This window comes from Anopheles cruzii, chromosome 3 (genome assembly GCF_943734635.1).
Source record: "Anopheles cruzii chromosome 3, idAnoCruzAS_RS32_06, whole genome shotgun sequence".
In the NCBI taxonomy this organism is placed as follows: Eukaryota; Metazoa; Arthropoda; class Insecta; order Diptera; family Culicidae; genus Anopheles; species Anopheles cruzii.
Window position 1 is genome coordinate 45,435,662 of NC_069145.1, and position 21,665 is coordinate 45,457,326.

Consider the following 21,665-nt stretch of genomic DNA (forward strand, 5'->3'; position numbering starts at 1 on the left):
AAACACCAACTGTTTTTTTACTAGTGAAAATGATTGCAGATAAACGAAAAATGATTGAAATTTTGGAAAAATCATATACCATCGAAATCTACCGCTCATTTGTTGCGAACATGGAACATGTAAATATTTTTGTTCCCTTAAAAGGGTTGACTTCAACCGAGGTGCCGAACACTGTGCTCTACATCCAGCTAACAAGAGGCCTTCTGGCAACCGTCGCCGAGCGTCGTCCATCAAAAATGTCAAACTCATCCCAGCTTCAAACTATCCTATCTCTTTCCTACACACACAGCGCACTGGCATTGAAATTATGTCACAAAAGCCTTTTTTGTATTCATGTTTTGCTAAAATAGCGTTTCACGAAAGGAAAGTGAGCTAAAATCAACTCAATCCCGACGCTAATACGCTTCTAATACACTCGCTCTCACCCGTGCACATTGGTCAAAGAGTTGGTTCCGTTTTACATATCCGCCCGGAAGCGAACGACCGCCCGGGCCTGTTCCCGATTATCCGTTCGCTTCACTACAATGCGGGGGGGGCACATGTTCTAAATAGCTCCTGCTAGCTCTCGGTGCAGTGAAGTGGCTTGGATAACACATGCGGCGTAGCGGGCACTTATGATGGTTGACTGACAGGACTTGCATTCTGTCAGCTCCAGCGCCAACCGACCGACCGACCGACCGACCGACAGGCACCGTGAAAGCATCCTCACCGTGCGTAGCGAGAGTTCTACACCCCGACAACTCCCGCTTCCTGTGCACCGTATCACGGCCACGTCCCACGTCATGTCATGCGGTCTTCATGCGTGCAGAGCTACCGCTACGGCCTAGCACGTTGCCCCAACATGTGCCAGCGACACATCGGCGTAGTGCAGGGCCGCTACGTGTAGCATACATTTCCATACATATGCTGGCCGGCATCGCGCCGGAGACGATATTTAAATTTCCAACGATAATAATGCATACACAGCAGCAACGCAACAGCACCGGCGGTGCGGTACAAAGCGTGCAACAACTAAATCCACAACGACGACGACGGCCCGGGCGCACAATGGGGCCGTTGAAAGAATGCCGCAATGCCCACAAAAGGCGCGGGCGATGGGAAACAAACCCAAAAAAAAGGTAACGGACAACATAAAATAGAATTCGAAACATAAACCAAACGCTGGGCCAGCCATTTTTCGATGTTTTCGGTTCAGCTTTTATGGTGCTGCCCGTGTGTGTGTGTGTGTGTGCCTTTATGATGTAGTGTGTGGATGCTGCTGCTACACGTCCACATAATTCGGCAACCGACACGGAGCAGGGATTGAGCTAACCGGCCCGGTACCAGATCATCAACGCAAATGCAGCGCTCCGATGCAAATGGAGCGGCACCGGCGTTTAAGACCGTCCAGACTGAGGCACTTCAAAAACTGGACCAACGGCCAGGGTTCGATGCACCGGGTGGTGGGGGAGGTGGGTGTTGCCAACCGAACACACCGCCGACTAACATTGCTAAGCTGCTCGAGTGGCTGCCGCCAGGTTGTCGGGGGGCGCGCGCGGAGAGAGAGTGATGTTTTAATTGCGGCCACCCAACCCGATATTGAAATGTGCGGAACCGACCGAGGTGACCGAGCTGGCCGGAGATTGGTCGACTGACGGATTGGCCGGCTTCCGAAGAGCCGTTCGAGGGCTCTTGGGCTACTTAAAATCTCCTCGAAACCTCGAGCGGGGATCTAAAAGGATCTCCCGCGGACGGGCGGACGCGGCGACGCTTGAGACTTCCGAGACTTGCGAGCATCCGAGAATCCTCTCGAGACCCGGGTCCGACTGAAGTGGTGCCATCGGCGCTGCCTGCCGATGGCCATGCTAATTGTGGAGTGCTCCAATGCACCGGCGCCATGATACGCCCCTGAGCCGATGCGCGCTAAGGCCAGGCGCAACGCTCTCGAAGCTGTCGCCATTCCGGTCGCTGATTCGCTTTCAAAGCGGAAGATAATTTAATAAATGATTCGCCACGATTAAGTGGTTGACATTTGTGCCTCACAGTCGCCCGGACCGGTAGTCCTTGTTCGGCCCCAGCTGAAAGAATCACACAGCGCGCGCGCGTCCTTTGAAGGCGTTGTCCGGCCGGTACCGGGATTCGCCTGTTCGTCGCCGGTCGCCTTCATTCACTCAGCCACACATCAAAGCACCGTGTTCGGTGCCGTTAAGATCTCTCCGCTTAACAGTAGCAGCGCCAAATTGCAATAAACATGGTACAAGTTTAGCAATTATGGAGTGCAATGCAAACAAGGCCTGCAGGGGGGTCAATGGAATCAATTGCAAAACTAGCCCACTTAGGAAGACTCCAGCATGGGTGGTTACTTAAAGCACCGGAGAGCATGCAACGGTTGTGCAGAAAATGATATATCGCTACCGGAAGTGTTACCTGTTCCATGTTTGTCGACAATCAAATCTTTACCCCATTCGAGTCACATTCCTTGCCGCTGCTGCTCCGGGGGCCGTCGGTTCGCCATTCAACTATCCAACAACTATTAGCATCAATGTTAATGTTATGTGTGATCCCTAACAACTAAGCAGTAGAGCTGCCATTTACACAACATTCTCCTAATTTGCCTGCCTTTGAACACTAGATATAGCAACTAAAGCAATATGACACTGTGGCCAAAAAGGAACGGGAATATTTATTTTGCACTTGTTTTTGATTCCGACAGGGACAAATGCTTTTTTTCTACAGGGTGGTCAAAAACGCGTGCACATTTTGGACTACCCATTATTTCACGTTTAAAACGTCAAACTTGATTCTAAAAAATGTAGACATTTAGTAAACACTTCCAAGTTTACGAAATGGGTCGCTTTACGCTTGAAGAAAGCTGGGAAATATTAAAAGTAGCCCATTTGGTCGACCCAATTTTTGAGCACATTTTCGACTGTCTGTTGTCCTATCTCGGCAATAGCAACATGAATTTGGGTCTTGAGGTCGTCAATAGTTGCTGGTTTGTTCGCATTACATTTATCGTTCACCGCTCCCCAAAGATAATAATCCAAATGCGTCAAATCGCAGATTCTTGGAGGCCAATTCACATCACCATTTCCGGTGAATGTTCGATTGTCGAAGATGCGGCGCTAACAATCGATCGTGGCTGTCGTTGTAGGGCACGTAGCGCCATCCTGTTGAAGCCAAATCTCGGCTAAGTTCTCAACATCAATTTCGCCAAAGAAACAATTAACCAACATTTGTCGGTGACGTTCGCCATCGACGGTTACGGCGGCTCATTCTTCATTCTTTCATACGGCGGCCGATGATGCCGCAAGACCAAAATCTGCACCGAAAAGTCACACGTAGGGAGTGCATTGGCTTCTTTTGCACGACGTGTGGGTTTTCCGAACCCCAAAAACGACAATTCTGCTTGTTAACATAACCATCGAGGTGGGAATAAGCTTACATGAAATGTGCTTTTCAAATATCGTACAGTTTGAGATTAGACCTACCACTTTGGAAGTAAGTTTTTAATATTTCCCAGCTTTCTTCGAGCGTAAAGTGACCCATTTCGTAAACTTGGAAGTGTTTACTAAATGTCTACATTTTTTAGAATCAAGTTTGACGTTTTAAACGTGAAATAATGGGTAGTTCAAAATGTGCACGCGTTTTTGACCACCCTGTATTTCTAAGTTGGCAACATTGTCACCAACCAACATCTAATTAGTGTTTGCGATACAACTACTTTTGCACACAATTTAAAGTGGATTCTTCGTTTTTCATAATGCCTGACGCTTTTCAACAACGCGGTTCCATTACTTTTTGTGTGCGGAATTAAATGTATGCTGCCAAAAAGGTTGAAAATGTTCAATCAATCTAAAACAAGAGGTTGTAAGTGGCACAAAGTGTTCAAAAAAGGTCGGGAATACGCTTAAAACGAGGCTCGGCCAGGATGACCATCAACAGCAACTGATGAGCTACACGTAAAAAAATCAAACAATTGGCTATCCAAAATTGTCGATTAACACTTCCACATCTTGATGACGTTTTTTGGAATATCGAAAGCAGTAGAAACCATTTTGAGTGACCGTTTGGGGCTCAGAAAAGAGGAATGTCGATTGCTGCCAAAAACGTGATGTTTTTGCATCACATTTTCGTGATCCTTTCGTGGTAATTTCGTCACAATTTACCATGACTTAGCATCAGGTAACACCTGGCTATTTGCTAAATTGAAGATGCCACCCTGTGGACACCTTTCACATTGATGACATTGATGTATTGCAAAAAGTGGGAACTATTTTAAAGGTCATAAGGTCAACTATGACATACCTAGAAGAGTAAGAAAAGATGTTTCCTGTCATAAGCGAATTCCCGATATTCTTTGGCCACAGTAGTACATCATTTTTAGGATTTACGTATCCCGAAAACATGTAAAAACGAAATAATGTATAATTTCATCTCCTTAACAATGCTTTGCCCGCGATAACCGATTGCATACGGTGTACAGTTACATGCGAAACTCGGAGGCCATTATCTAGTGGAGCAAATATGGTTCCCGTTCAGCCTATTGTGCATTGAAAACTAAAACCATTGGCGCTTTGTGTGAGAATTGTGAGTGCGCGCTCGTTGTACGAGCCACACTGGGGCATGTTCATTCCACTCCGAACCACTCTGTTTTAGCCAGCCAGACTGACGCCAATGTTGCCACCAACATCGCGTCGAAATCCCTGAAAGCCCCCGAATGCACCGCTGCACCCGGCCGGACCGAAATGTTAAACGCGTGTGGCGCACATTTTTACTTCCGGATGTTGTTGCTTTTTTGTTGTTGTGCACCGCTTCCATTCACCGACCAGGGCGCTTAACTACGCAATTATTTTGCAAAGTGCAACATCACAATGCCCGATTAGAGGTTGGCAGCTGGATGGCGTATTTTCCACGGTACAGCACGGTACGGTGCAAAAAAAAGATTATTGTGCCCTCCCATTGTGGGTCCGTGCGTGCGTGAGATGGGGAGGGCACCGGGGGGGCAGCGGGTCTGCGTCGAGCTTAATGAAGAGAGTGAAAAGAATGAAAAGATGCTTCCATTAGCAAAATGAAATCGAAATCGCTACCAAAGATATGAATCCGCAATTTGTTGGTAGCACCGTTTTCGGTTTTTCCTTTTTTTCCTTTTTTTTTGTTTGAAGCTCGCGTCCTCGTTTGTTCCTCGCACAGTTCCTCGAAGGAAACCAACCAGCCAACCGGGCCACACACACAAAAACCATCGCCATCGCACTGCCAGCTCAGCACTTTGGCAGCGTTGGGCTGCCCCGGAGCGACCGCCGGAGCCCTGAAACCTGGCGGAAGGATGAAAACGATTAATTCATACAAAAGTGAAATATCCTCAGCGACGCAGTTTGGTGGGCAGTTTTCCTTTTTTTTTGGTGGTGGACACGCGAAAAGCGTCGGTGGGTGAGCGGGCTTTTCAAATTGGTCCAGAGCCTCGCCGCCGCCCTCGGGCCCGGCACGCCGCCGTCCTCTATCGTTTTGGGTTGATCTCCCTTTTTATGTTTGGCCGCTGCCCACCGATCGAATCACGCCCCGGCCGTGGCCCGGCCGGGTTTCCAGGGCTTCCCAAACAAGCTGGCAATTAGATAAGAAATAAATTCCAATTTTATATCAACCAATTAGAATCAAGATCGAGCGCGCGCGCACGGTAAAGTTGTAATAACACTGGTGCTTCGGAAGCAATTAAACCGTATCTTCATCGCGCCAACGTGATAGAATGAAAAACGTGCAGCTTTGCTGCCCTCCGACGATGTCGTCGCGGTCGGTATTCGCGGTTCCACCCGGATGGCCCTCGTAATCGCGGCCCGATCCCGCTCGGTCCCGGTGGGGCACGGCAGCGAAACGGCGGCGTGCCATCAGCGGAACAGCTCGATCCCCAGAGAGGGCAGCTCAACTTGGTTGTCCCTTTTTTTTTGTTGCTTCTCTGTGATTTCGAAGCCTTTGGATTTTCCCACAATTTTTCCGACTCCCAATGAACGAACTGCCACGATATGGGCGCCGAGCGCACAAATTCCCGCGACTCCGATCCGTACGCGGTATGTTTTCCAGCATCCCGTGGAACCGGGCCCCGGGATGCATCGGATGGGCGGCGACGTTTATCCTGCCCGCGCCACCCACTCGGACCGTTCGCCAGTGGACACCGTGACCGCATGTCGCATGAAAATATGCGATAATCCAAAGTCTATAATAAAATGGAATTTAATCTAATGTAAATGTTATCGGGAAAATGGAAGCGCAGCACAACGCCGAATCGCATTGCATTGCGCCGTCCAACAATCTCGTCCCGGCACACCGTGCCTTCCGTGTTTTTTTCCCGGTTCTCCAGCTCCTCACATCGGTGTGCTTATCGGTGGGAGCGAAAGTCAGCTGGATTAAGGTTTGCCCCGAATCGACTTTCGGTCCAGTGTTCGGCCCAAACGGGGTGCACAGGTGCGCCGTGTGACGGACCGAGGCCCGGCGGCGACGGAGCACCACAATTGATAGGGGGTTTCGGCAAATATGCTGCGTGCCCCCACGAAAATGCGCTTTCAAAGTTACAGGATTTTTTCTTGCCATTGCCATTTGTTTCTTTTCGATTATACTCACACCATAAAGCGATCCCAAAGTGTCGAAACGAACGCACGTGAGGTGCGGGTCGCGCAAAATAATGTACAATAAAACGCGGGTTCCGGTTGTGGTGTATTGGCTCGAAAGCCCTTTTATGATAATCTGTGACTCGTTATTTGCCGGCCGGCGGTGCGATGTTACCACTGTCAGCGGTCACCGCAAAAATACCGTTTGGGAAGGTAAAATGTGGTGAACCGGAAAGCCTCGCTAGCGATTACAACATATCACCTGATTTAGTGCCGTCCGCCGGTTGGAATGTTTAGGTTGTGCTCGCTTCCCGGAGCAGGGAATCGTTTTCGAACGGGCTGATTATCATTTAAGTCCGGCCAGATTACTTTTCAATCTCCAATGTTGTAGAAAGTTCAACCCTTCAAGTGCTTCGCAATTGTTGTCACTCGCCAAGATTATGCAGCTTACAGTACAACGGGCTGCCTTTTTCTACAATTATTACGCTGAAACATAGCATAGAATGGTGAATTAGCATTCCAGTACTCTTGAATCCCACGCCTTGGTAGTGACATGTTCAGTAACTCTGAATGTGCAAACACATGGGCTGTGAAGTCCCAAGCCTAACACATAGATGGCGCTAATCTTATTGCTTTTTCAGTTAGTGTGAACCTTCAAAAGAAAGCTGTTAAAATTACGAGCGATATTGCACAAGAATTTGACTACGATTGTTGATGATTCTGAGCAGTTGGTCATGTTTGAACGTAACAAACCGGTAGTTTTGCGTCAATATGTGACAAAGGATGAGATGGATCCATCACTTCACTCCGAAATCAAAACGTTCGTCATCTGACGTCAACATCGCAACCCTACAAAGCACCCCAAAGCTCTACTAGGCTGCTCAATAAATTCGTAGCCTCGATAACAGAGCGCTACGATACGGTAACTGCTACGAGTCTAATTTTTTTTGTCATATTGGTACACTATCCAAATGAACGTATGGAAAGTTTCATTTCAGACGGTCACTTACTTTTTTTTTTACAAGCTTTTTAGTATCGACAGTTTTTTGTCACGTCACTGTATTCTTTACAGCTGCTATGACGTCATCATTTGATGAAAACCGCTTTCCGCGCAGGATTTTTTTTAGGTTTGAAAACAGATGGAAGTCGCTAAGGGCCAAATCTGATGAATAGGGTGGATACTCCAACAATTTGAACTTTAATTCATGGATTTTTGCCATTTGTTGCACTGGGTGCATTGTTCCATTTTTAGCGAATGCGGCACCCATTTTGCAAACAGCTTTCTGAACCCAAAACTTCAGTCAAAATATTGGTTATACTGCTCAATGAGTTGGCTAGGTCTTGTACTTAATTTCTATCAGTGATTCGACGATCTTCGAAAACGATATCCTGTATTGTTTTACGATTTCCGATGTTGTGTCTGTTTTTTACGTTTTTGACATGGATCGCCTTGAAGGCTACTACGACCACGTCTAAACTCATAACCACCTCTTTTAACCACCTAATTAAAGGTAAAGAGTCCTTATACACTTTCAACATTCGTTCATAATTTTCCTTTGCCTTTAAACCTTCCAAAAATAAAAATTAAATCACTGCAAATACTTGATTTTTTCCATTGTAAAAAATACTGTGACATGTCGATACTAAATGGCTTGTGAAAAAAAATTTAAGCGACCGATTGAAATGAAACTTCACATACGTTCATTTGAAGAGTGTACCAATATCACAAAAAAAAACAAGCTCGTAGCAGCGCTCTTTCTTGTCGAGGCTCCGAATTTAATGAGCAGCCTAGTACAATCAGCTGGAAAAGTCGGTATTTTGGGATATGCGTGGTGTAATATTCATCGACTATCTTGAGAAAGGAAATATCATAAGCATTGAATATAGCGTAATTGAAGCGTTTGAAGACCGAAATTACAAGGAATCTGAGGCCTATTTTGAGGCAAATCGATAAGTCGTTCTACAAAAGTGGTATTAAAATGTTAGAGCAGCGCTGAAATGATTGTTTGACTCTTGATGGAGACTAAGTTGATGAGAAAAGCCAACAAAACAAAAAAAAACTTTTCTTTCTCAGGACCGAGACTTTTCAGCCCGTGTGTTACGTCCAAACTAGAACTGACCTACTTATCAGACAGTAAGCTCTAGTGGAAAAGCAAAAAGCGCTCCATTTCAATCTTGCTTAATATAATAATGTTCATGATATTTTAATCCTGTTTCTTTGCAAAATACTTTTGTTGTTATTGTTTGTTCTGAAAGTTGTTCTCACAAACCTGGCAAATCACAATCGAGAAGCGCCGTGTTCACGGGTCCGCCCAGCAAACAAGTTCAGCTATTGGCAATTAACTGGGCTTTTATTTCCGGGCTAAGCAGCTCTCGTGCCCCGCAAAGGATTCTTTCATTTAGTCGCGTCAGGAACTCGTTTTGATTCGTCCGGCCCGTTTCCGTTTTACCAAGCATCGTTTTCCGCCAGCAGCAGCAGCAGCGGCGATCAGACGGACTGCACCGGAGATCCCGTCCGCGAAACGCCCCGTCATCAACAATGGAATGGCCGCGATGGAGAAGGCCTCGATGTCATCGTCACCAGGCGGACTTTATCGCGTTTCGACGCCTCACGATTGTGCCCTGCGCCAATCCTTAACACCCATTCAATTTTCAACATCAAGTCCCGGGGCCCGGGCAGACTGATGGCTGCGAAGGAAAAGTTTTCCCCGATGGTAATTATCCCTTTTTCCAAGAAATAGCCTTCTTCGCAGTGGTCCGGGCTCTGCAGATGAGTTGCCGGCTGGGCGAGACAGGAACACTCTCTTTAAGGTATTATTAATTATGCTTCCTGGATGGCCCCGGAATATTTCACCCGCAGATAAGGCGGGCCGCGCAACTGCGCATCACGCTTTCCGTGCTTATGTCTTTCGGGCACTCCTTCACAGGTCGCCCTTTTCCGCGAAACCACGGCCGGAGCGGTGCGAAAGCGGTCCGTCGGATTTTTTTTATTCGGTCGTGCATAACATTACTTTGGTGTATTTAGTCAAGCGCCACCGGAGGTTCCGATTTCCAACAAAAGAAGCAATCCATTGGTTCTCCACTCAATTAAGCTTCAACAACCGATGAAAGAAAAACGAGGGGAGCGAGCGCAATGTGAAGCATTTTGAGCCTTGCGCGGGACGTTCGAGGACGTCCCACCAGTGCTGGTCCATTCGAGCTAACTTGAGGTTTCGTACGTGTTTCCTGTATTCTCCGTCCCGCTCTAACCCACGGCGGTCACCGACCAAACCGACCGTCCGTCCGGTTTAGGGACACATCACTGAACCGAATCTGGCACCTTTCCGGTGCACCCGACCACCCCTCAACCTCAGCGGCTGATGTAAAACACCCCAACCATGAAACCAACCTTTTACCATGCGGGCTTCATTTCGCCGGCATCCCCGGAGCATCTGCAACTATTCTTAAAATCCCCTTTCAATTTACAATACTCTAACCATTTGTTCTACAGCATCTAATTTGGTATTCAATTCCCATCGCGTTCCGCATGCCGCACCGCCACCGGCGCACTATGGGGAAAAGGCGGTCATAAACTAGCTTTAAAAACTGAGGGTTTTAGTTATATTGGCCAAAAACAGATATGTTATCTATGACCAATCCGAATTTGTAGTCTCCCATAATGCGTAGAGTCAAAAGTCAAAATGCTGCTGCTGTCAATGCTGTTAAAGTCAAAAGAGTGATAACAATTTGTTTTAAAAACCAACTTTTATCAGCTAGTTTAACGCGATCATTAGCACAGTTATGCAAAGGTAATGTACCTATATTATACATCATTCTCTAGGTAATGAATCCTTTTTTTCATATGAAATAATCAAATGTTTACGTTTGGCATTCCTAGTACATTTTGATCGAAAATTAGTATAGTAAACTACGAAAAAATACAATTTTTAAACTTAAAAAAATATACTGTGTTCTTTTGCCTAAACGAGGCATTACAAAAGGAATTTAGGAAATTTTAAACTATTTCCAGTAAGTTTTATGTACTTGCAAATTCCTTCAAATTCGCCCACTAAGCTCATTTAAAAAAAATTCCTGATGCATAAGGAAGCGCCTGGTACAGTAGTAGTAGTAGTTGTCTATGAAAGTAGTTTATGTAGTCTCTATGTAGTCTATGAAATGCCCATACAAAATATAATGTTGGGGAAAAAGTCATCGACGTTTTTTGCGTGAATTTCGAAACTATATTTAACAGTTTTCAAATGGTCCGATTTGCGTAAAATATGCAAGTTACGGCAAGTTCTCCAAGTTTACGCTTGCTGCAACATTTAGAACGAAACCAATAGCGACGATGACGAACACCTAATTCTCACTCATATTCACTACACGCATGGGTTGGATACTTCAAATGGTAATTATTACTTGTTTCAAAATTCCCACGCAGTGGGTAAAGCTCTTCAATCGTTTTATATCCTTTTTTACACTCATAAGACATTAGTTCTTTATCAGAAGTTCGACATTTTCAGAAGATTTTAAATTAAAAAGCATTGGTGTAATGCAAATTGCATACCTCAGGCGTTCAACAAAATTTAAAATATCGAAAAATACTTATTTATTGTACTTGAACGCGTGTATTACACATAAAAAGTTGAATTTACTCAAAACACATGCAAAAGGAAAACAAAAACGCTGAAAAAAAACCATAGATTCGTCCTAAAATCAAATAATACCGCCTTTCCCATACAAATTCCCCACTGTACGACGAGGCCGGTGAAAAGTGTCCTTCGCTCACAAACAGGACCACGGGCCCAACACTTCCCCCAAGGACCAACATGTTCCTTTTGCTCAGCATCAAATATTGTCCTCCGTCGCTGGGTCTGTTTGTTGCTATTTGTTTTCTCCTATTTTTTTGTTTATTTCTTTTGTCCCCCCACGTTCTTTGGGCTTGTAATATTTGCACTGGCCTGCGAGGTGGGCTGCGAACCCGTTGCTTTCGCAACTGTTTCCCATTTCTTTTCATCCTTTTGATGAATTTTAGTGTAAATTTTGGACAAGCTTTTGCTACCTTATGTCCGAGCAAGTTTCCCCAGCGGAGTTCCTGGAGTTCTGATTCTATTCTTTTCCCCACACATCGCCTCCCGCAAAAAGGAACTGGGAAAACTGGGAAAAATGAAAAAGAGAATCCATCACTGATCGAACTGTTTGTTTAGAAAGGACGGTTTTTTTCATTTTTTCAAACTCCTTTTCATCCCGTCGTCGTCCATCTTACGTGGTTTGTTTCCCTAGCCCCAACAGGCAACGGATTCTTTCTATCTGAGATGGTCCTGGTTTTTGGACCCTGGAACGGAAGATCTCGTTGCCGCCACTGACCAGTGGCACCCGGAAGCGTCGGGTTGGGCATCGAAATCGGAGACGTGCTTGCGGACCTGCGGGAACCGTGGAACAGAAAAGTCAATTTCTGCAAACTCCGTCAATCTAGTTGAAGTTTATTTAAATTCTGAACAGGAACGGGCTCGTCCTTCAGAGCTACATGCTGGTGCTGGATATATTAGGTGTAAGCAAAAACGAACCGGAGGCGATAGGGCGGATACCCAAAATGGCACCTTGTTGTTTTCCACGAGGTCCAGATAGGTCCACGGTCCGTATCTCATGGGAATTGGTTGTGAGCCAGAAACTATCACTCTTTTCCTCGGTAGGTTGACGTCTGATTGGTCTGATGTTTCACAGATTTGTTTGGAGACTAAAATTTTTGGAACTCTTTTCCAAGTTTAATGCTTTTTTCACATTGCTACGTGTAGCATAGAAAAGATCGAAAAGCATAACTGTGATTCTTTATTGTGTTTGGAATTTCGATTTCTATTGCGTTGAGCTCGAACCGCCTTCTGAAGAGCAATGACAGTGGCAAGCAAATTCCAACAGCAACGTACATAATTCCAGAATGGAAAACTTTTCAAGTGCTTCGAATCAAGGCGTTCTCTACTATTATCTGTGCCCTTTGTGACATTCCAACTGAAGCGAGAGTGCGCCGTTACGATGGGAATCGGAATGTAGGGTTTTCGCATGTGCGCAGAGTTCCAAATCAGATCAATACTTCATAATAACGTTATGATTCTATTGACAGCCAGCACTACGTGATTTTTATAATCGATGGACTTATTCAGATTTAATTTCCCAGCGGAGAGCGGTCTCGCCACTTTCGAGTAGTGCAAAGGGATGCAAGCCTTTAGTGAAGTCAGCTAACCACCGCTCAGCTCTAACGGACTGGTGCCGATGCTAAGTGGCCAATTACTACCCATCTGTTGGCCACGTGGCTTTAATCAGTTTAAGAAGTTTCTTCGCCACCAACGTCGAGCTTCGCTTCCAGGTCGGAACTGTCACTGGTGTACAGCTGCGTGGCCGGTGGACGTGTAGCCTGCCCTGCTTTCCATCGACGGATGAGCATCTTGAGATTTGAATTAATTAAACTTTTACGCCACGAAAGATAAGCACTTTGCATTCACAAGTGGTGAAAGTTTCCGTTCCGGAACTCCGCTTGGCGCCTGCCGGGTTGGTGGGTTGGGTGTGCATGGTCACATCTTAATGACAATTATCGCACCCGTTTCGAGTAACATTTCAATAATGGTGTTGCACCCGCTAACCCCTTTCCTGGCCGGAACGGCACCATCCCACACCACACCCAATATTCTGTTAGTTTTGTCTTACTAGGACTAAAACTCATATTACCAATGCAAAGGTTTTTTTTAGTTCAATATTCTAATAATATTCTAGATAAAAACAACTGTGCTGTGATTGAGAAAATGCTGCTATGATTTTGTTCACGGAAAAAGAGAACAAATTACGCTTCTTGATCAAAGGCGTCAGGCTGTATTACTCTTTTTTCGTCCTCAAAATTCTCTATCGTTGGGTGTATTGCACGCAACCCATAATTATGTTTATTTTACACTCTTTCTTTGCGCACTTTTCATCATCCTTTTCATCGTGATCAAAACCCTTTTTTGGTGAGAGCCGGTTAACCTGATATTGGTGCCTATAAAAGATGAAAGGGATACTAGGTCAATATTGTTACTGTGGTAAGATCGGAAGACCCAGAAAATCAATGTTTGAATTACAGCATTGCGCCATTGAATGTATATCGCCGCAAAAAAAAAATAAAACAATAAAACAATAAACTTTTTATATTTCTCTATTGCACATAACGTTCCAATTGTTAATCGTTACGACAAAAGCTAACAAAAAGATTTCTTACAGTTGTTAGTTTAGTCATAGAAATGTTCTTATTCTTCTAGCCAAGTAAATTTGTTATTAACATCCTGATTTATTACTACTCTCTGTTTCCAAAATTGAATTGTACTGATAGAGTACCATGCGTCTCCATTTCCTTAATGCACGATATCATGATTAGTGCACTCAAACGGCACGCTAAAAGTACGATCAATCCAGATGAACTTATTGCGCAGACAGTGCGTTTGTGGAAACACAGAGCAAACTATCTGCCGTACAAATCCTGCGTCAGTCAGCGAACGAGCTGTTCCAAGGGGCCGACAAAAAAAAGCCTGTCTCCCGTTACAAGTGTTTTGCCAGCCAAACAAGCACGGCAAGCTACCAGCTTGAATCGTATCAGTCATCATCAGCGTCAGCTTCGCATTCGCAACCCCTTTCCCAGACGGTACGGTTGTCATCTTATCTGATTACAAGCGAGCTGTTTCCGTCATTGAAGTAGTATGACACATCAACGCTATCCCCGCTGACTGACACTCGCCACCGGTGGCCACCGGCTCCGCTCCCGCTCGTCGCTCGTTATGATCCATCAGCAAAACCAAAGCCGCTAGCTGCCGGTTGGCAGGCGAGTGACATGATGTCTGTGCTTTGCGGCGTTGCCGCCGCCGATAGGAAAATGGATCTGCGACTGTGCATGGCAGCGTATTAGCATTGTAGATAAATTTACAAAATCCCTTGTCAGCTCGGCTGAGCCACTAACTGGTGCTGCGACCATTGTTGTAACATTGTGTCTCTCTCGGGGGCTCGGGGCCGCACCGCCGCACGTGCCGGTCGGGACGTGGAGAACAAAACACGTTGCGCCTTCCCAGACACCGTGAAGCAAAAGTTCAATCTTGCCTAATTGTATCGCTGGCTTAGTGTTGGCTCTAAAGCGGCGTGTGTTTTCTGGCATTACATTTGACTACGATGTTCACCAGATCTTTGTCACGTTCGTAAACACAAACAAACAGGGCTTTCTTTTCCATTCTGGTTGATTCTTCACTCCATCTCAGGAAAGTAGCGAAAAGCCGCCATATTTGTCGAAGACTTTTACTTAGAGAAAGCCGGCCCGAAACGCGACGATGTTGACACTATTGAAGATAAGGTTCTAAACAAGCTTCGTGGCGTCTACCGGTTACGCTAAGCTTGAGCAGTTGCTCCACCGCTTCACAATGGTACTGAATGGTAAATTGGTTCTACGAAGGAGGGACAATATTTGACTTCTGATACCTTTTTTATCCTCAAATCAGTATGCACATTGCAAAAACCCGTCTGCTACACCAGTGCTCGGGATGCGCAGCAATTCTACCGTTCAGTCTTCACGACAATCGTTTCGGTAATTAATATGAGCTCGAAAATAATAGCATTTGTTGCCCTGCTGACCTCATAATGTTAAAAGATTTACTAAACACACGCTTACACCGTAGTTGAGTAACACGTTGACTTGCAGCACTCGAATCGAATTAGCTTTCCTTCGGCTTAACAAAGCGATTACTATTTGCATTTATGAGCCTGAGGAACCAATTGAGCTACGAAAGTCAAGACATACAGTAACCATGTGACAGTCTGCCCCAGTAAAACTACCCACCTGGCACAATGCACGCAACTCCATACTCCAACTCGGTCCATGAAATTGTTCGTTCGGGACCCTTCGTCCGACTCTTTTCTTCGGGGCTCCTGATAACGCTCAAGAGTTCTCGGAAACACTTCGCACTCCTCAGTGCCTAACGTGCGATCAACATCGCCGGGGCCATGTTTTCCATTATCATTCAAACTTAATTCTATTGCCAATTCGATGCACTTTCAGTGCTCAGGGCAAACAAATAGCTTCAGCAACCTTTATGGACCCTTGCGTCGGACCTCTTTCCTGCTGCTCGCTCGAGTCAGACGACACGCTTCTCGAGCTGTTTATAAAACTTATTTATTAAAACAGCATTTATGAAAAATGAAAAAACGAACACCAGCACACACATACACTCCCAGGCAGGTCCCGTGCGATTGCCAAACGCTTGCCATGCTTCGAAGCGAGGAGTTCCGAACCGAAGAAGCCAACCAATGGACAACGGTAGCGCTTGTTGGGAAGATCTCATTCCGGTTGGCGACGCCACACACCGTGCTTGGCATTTCATTTGTGTGCATGTGAGGAGTGCTAAAAGTGAAAAGTTTTGCCCGAATGTCGCCGCTTTATTTATCTCGGGCGCTGCCCCGCCCCGATCCCTCTTCCACCGCTTGTGGCGAAGGGGACAGTCCCCACGAAAAAAGGGATCGGCCGGGAGCAGAGACAGAGAAACTGGGGAATTCTTCGCATATTGTGACCGGTTATGCTCCTGTGCCGATGGAACCGTGTGGAACTCGCACGCCATAATCGCTTCCACTGATATTGCTGCCATCTTTTTCGGTATGTCGATTTCATAAGTTTTAAGTGCTTTTCAAAGTGATTTTAAAAGCTTCCGGGAGTTTATGCACTCCAACTTTTCGCCTTCCCATGTAGCCGTAAGCTAATAGAATAGTTTTATCAGTTTTCTAATCTGCCAACCTCCGGGGCCGGCCAACTACTTCGGCGATTCGGCTCCGGTCACACATGCCCACACACGTACACACACACACACACACAATTCCCGGTGTGAGCCGACGCCCGGGGAAGCGAGCTTATTAGGAGGCAGCCCCAAAATACCTCCCAAAAAAGGTGAGCCTGTCGTTGTCGTCGTCGTCGTAGCGGTCGCGGCCAGCAATGCAGCCATCGTCAGCGAGCAGCAGCGAACCGGACCGAAATAATATGCTCGTATTAAATGGTATTGCTCATTAGCTAATGGATAATTTCGGTTTCGGAGCTTCTGCTCCGCCGAACACGCACCGTCCCGTGCCCGGTGTGGACAGGCGCGGGCAATACATTTCATTAGCGATATTGCCGCTTCCCGGCGGGCCCGCGATAAGTGTTGTTCTCATCGTGTGAAAGACGCGGTTAAAACATCCTTCGCAGAAAACTGGAAACCCCCAGAAAGGACACCCATGAATGTAATATTTAAAATTGATTCCATGCACCGGCCAGCACGAAAGAAATGAGCCTCGCGACTGCATATGCTCCCGCGGTTGTGGGCCAATAATTCTAAGAGTGACGTGCTTTCGGACGTCCTTTTGCAGTAAACTTTGGTTTGCCATCTGCAAAAACCGATTCCCGGTTTTTGTCAACCAATTGTGACTTTTTTATACGTACGAGCAACGTATAAATAACTGAATCTGACTGTTTCCATAATTTTGATAAAGAAAACTATTTTAATAAATACAGCCCGGTACGTTCTTCTAAGTTAGAAAAAAATACAATCTAAGGGATTTTGAAATTGCCAGTTTCACCACACATCGCTGTAACCAATTAACCCGTTAAGCCCAACAGCTTTAAAGTAACATACACAGCGTCAGGATATTAGAAGGATCTTCCCAAAACTTTTCAAAGAAAAATGGGCGTATGGCCTGAAATTGCGATTTTGGTAGTCTTTGGCAATTTAACGCATTTTTACCCACCCCGACTTACTAATCAAGCTCGGATCAAGCGTTTTGCTGTTTTCTTCGATTTTCTTTCGCGGTTTTTCCCCTATGCGCCGGCTCGTTCCGGGCGGAGCAGTTCTTCTCCAAGATGATGGTTCTATCACCGCTCTTTCGAAGACATAATGACGGACGGCTTATGGCGAAATAGATTCTCGAAAAGTATATTTACAACATACGTACGCCACGGGACCGGCACGTGAGTTCAGCGTGGAACATCAAAGTGGTCGCTTCTCTCGCACACCGAGACGGACCGGCAAGCGTTCGTTAAGCCCACATTATTGCTGCATTCTCCAGCTAGCGACAGCGTCCGGTGCTAGTTCTGCACGGCACGCAACCAATCCCGAGCCCAGAGGAAGTGAACATTCTTATCAACCGTCCTTTCCGGCCAACAGAGTGTACGATTCGGGGCAGCATCCGTGCTGAAAGCCAAAACATAGCACGATGTAATCTGAATATCATCTGCCTACACCGTGGCGAACGAGTACGTGTTCCGTCGTTGCCTATCTGGGACGGAGCAGGCATGTTGTGTCGCTGCTACAAGCATTTCAAACTTTGTCCTTGTAACCATCTATCGTCCCTGCCCCCGGCCGGCGTCTCTGACTTTCGTGCCGAACCGAAGACGGCAAACCGCCAGCCTCTCTGGCTGGCCGCTTCCATTTGCGTTACTAGCCGGCCCACTTCAGCTTCGGTTGGGACTTAAACCGCAGCATCCTAACCCAACTAGCACTCTCGCTAGCCAGCCAGCTCCAGCTTAAGACCCGGCACCGGCACGGGACGTCAGGGTCAGGGCAGAGCACAAACGCTAAGAGCAAAGTGTTAAGACAAATCGCACCACATACATCTAATAATTTATAATAGAAAGAGTTTAAAAGCTTTATCTTGTTATCCAACAAGAAAATGGATGTTGCTCCAGCAAACAAAGTTTAATTTTTATTTTATTGATTTTTCCATTCGCCGCACTTTGCCGGGCGGGCCAAGCAACGCAACCTTGGCCGTCGGTCTTGCCTGCTACAAATAATGGCTACCACCGGAAGGCGAACTTCACACCGCCGAACGCCGCCATGCTGCCAGCCAGCCAGCCAGCGTGGACCATCATCATTACCGATCGGAAACGGAATTTTCTGGCTTGACTTTCGTTTCCGCTTTCCGATTTGTTCCGGTTTTGTGCGAAGAAAAAAAGTCCCCTTAATCCTTGCTGCATCCTTGCCCGGGTGGCGCTACTTCCGGTTCGGTTAGTCGTCGTGATATTGTCTTCCAGCCAGGCTGTAGCGAAAGTGAAGCGAGCATAAAAAGACGAAGAGAGCAGAAAAATCAACCAAACGATAAAGACCAAAAAAGATTAGAGTTTTCCAACAGCTTTGGCTGTCAATTCTGGTTTGAATTTAACCATTACTGCATACGAAGCGCTGCACACATCCTCGGAAAATTGCGTCGTTTGACAGAATGTACGGCTGCGGTGCGGATGGAGGTAGAAAACGTGAGAGCGAATTGCTGGTAGCAGTCATAAAGAGTTACGTGTAACACATTGTAATAGCAAAACTTTGAAGAATGGGCGATACAAGGTTTGCGGTAAACGGAATCCGATTGAAACTTGGTTGTCAAATGCGTTGGCTAGAGTTCAACAAGAAGTTAACAGTTGACAGGATCAACGATCAACAATAAGTTTTACAAAAATCCTTTTCATCCTTCTTAAAAGAACTTTTAAAACAATTACTACAACTTTAACTTAGTGTCAATTTAAGGAAACGAATCGCAGCCCTTGTTATTGAAACCGATTGATGAAGCAGATATCGACTAGTCTAAAAGTAATAAAGTTGAAAAACTACAGCATAGAATAGTAACCAATATATAAGACCTTTAAAAAGTATGTGTGATAATACGTCCTAGTCGTGGAACTTGCACAAGTAACTGGCGCTCCTTCTCTTCATTTTGTCCCTACCAGGTGTGGGACCGCACAACCACACGGGGACTAATTATGAAATCTTGTTCCCGAAACCAGCCAATTTTGATGGCGTGGAATACGAGCCATATCCGTAAATTTACAACCATTAAAGCCATCATTTCGAGCGATGGCAGCAATTCATAATGTCAGGAAGTGCGCGTACGTGGCGTGTGGAACGTAAACTGAGACACCTTATCGTTTGCAGCCTGTCGCCCCGTCGCCGAGCGGTAAGTACCCTGCAGGCAGCAAGCGAACGAACCAATTTGGCAGTCACCGACACGCATCACCCGGAGTTTGAGGTTTTGCGAAGGACTCCGGTGGACTCGCCGCCTGACGGAACCCCCGGAAAGGGGCCGGAGCTTTTCATCATTGTCACACATAAAACGAAACATGCGTTCAACCGGAAAACTCATAAAATATTCAAACAACATCAATCAACCAGTAAACACACTAAATCAAATCGATATCCCGAAAACCGTGGCTGAAGGGCAGCTTGGCAGCTTGGTTCAAACTCAATTCCCTCCCGTAGCCTGCCGGTGCGCCTCGTTCCGCCCGGCGGTTCCGGCCGTACTTCATTACAGAACATGCTAACCTTGCCCGCCCACCCAGAGCCGCCCACATGTCCGCGTGAGCTGCTTCTTCTGCTTCTTCCGCTTCTACTTCTTCTTCGGCCGTGCACGGCTTCGGCTTCAGTTTCACTTCTTTCGCAAAGCTCATCCCACAGGGAGGCAGCCTTCTAACCCACTGAACCATATCATCAACCCGTGGATGGGTATCGTTTTTCTCGACACCCTCGCACAACAAAACGCACATCAAATACCCATGTGCTCTCCCACCGGAAGGGCACCAACCCAGGGTGCCCAGGGCCGCAGCAGCGGCAAGACGGACGATTTTCTTTTGTTTGTTCGTGACCAATTTTCCAGCCCAGGCAACCTTTCCTTTCCACGGCACGTCACGTCACGTCACCCGGTGCCCGGGTAAGTCCTCGGAGCCCGGTGCCGGCAAACGGCCGTTCGGCGTTCCCAGAAGCCTTTACGCACCAACGAATCAATCTCTGGAATGTAAATTATTGATCTTTGCCGAACGGGTTGAAAGTAGCGCTGCGTTGGAGGTTCTATGGAAATGCGTCGCCAATGAAGCTGCCGCTTTGGTCGCCGGTATCCTGGACAACCCACACGGTTTCAATTAGAAATGTTTCAAGAAAAGTGCCAAGAGTGCCAGAAGTTGGCACATAATTAAATTATTCTTCTCATTGGGACCACATAGCTCAGGCCTTAGGCTTTAAGGCCTAAGGTGCGCGATAATGAAGATTGTATTCCGTTCGAGTTATTCAACGTCTTTTACAAATGCGATGAAGGAGATTCCTAGAGCATTTAGGAACAAAATCAACATACTAGTGTTACCAAAAAATATCGGCTGAGTTGCTCAAAAAATGTGTCCTTACCCTTCTACTAGTAAATCTATGTCATCACTATTAAAATAGCCTCGAACCAATACAATACATTTAAGATTAGGAACGGTTCAAAAAGTTCTTTTTCGGAATTTAGGAATAAAGACTTAGCACAAAGACCATTATTTTACTATTTCGAAGCCAAACAGTAGCCCATTATCAGAGACATCCAAAAAATAGTAGACGAAGACATTCGACCGATTCAATGTCAGCACCAACGTTAACAGAAACGGTCATTCTACCAACCTACTCAGCATGTTTTCGACTCTTTGGTCAAATATGATAAGTCTAAATGTGATAAATTTTTTCATTGCAGAACACCGTTACAGTCATTTCGATCAGAATCGATAAGTTGAAGCGGTTTCTCAAAGTGCCTTGAGCTCAGAACTCCTTTGGAACACTCGACTCGACTGGAAGATTTCGAACTTTAGTAGGCAACTGAACTAAAATGTAAACTCAAATCCTAACCAATGTATGTAGAGCCAAAAGTGGCTTCTGAATGATTATTCACTTCTAGTTGCAACGTAGCATTTCTGCGATTCCGAGTGCATCATATGCTACGGTACCATTAACCATGCTTCTCACATACAACAATCGTCCCATTTAGAGTCAAGAGCCTGCCAGTCGGCATCTGATCGCTTCACACTCCCTACGCGCGAGTGCAATCCTTGTGCATCCATTTACGAGCTAATCCCGTAGCCGGTAAAATTAAAATCAATTCACTGTTCACTCCCGTCGCCCGTTCGCCACCGCCGTTGGCTCGATAACTTCCACGGAAAAGCACCATTGTGCTGCATAATTGTCCATTAGGCATCGTTAAAAGATGGAGTTGAAAATTGACTAGCGCCCGGCATAGCTCCGGCCTTGGAACCGGTTCCACGGCTTAAGCATGCGGAATGCGGAGCATAAGAACGTAGAA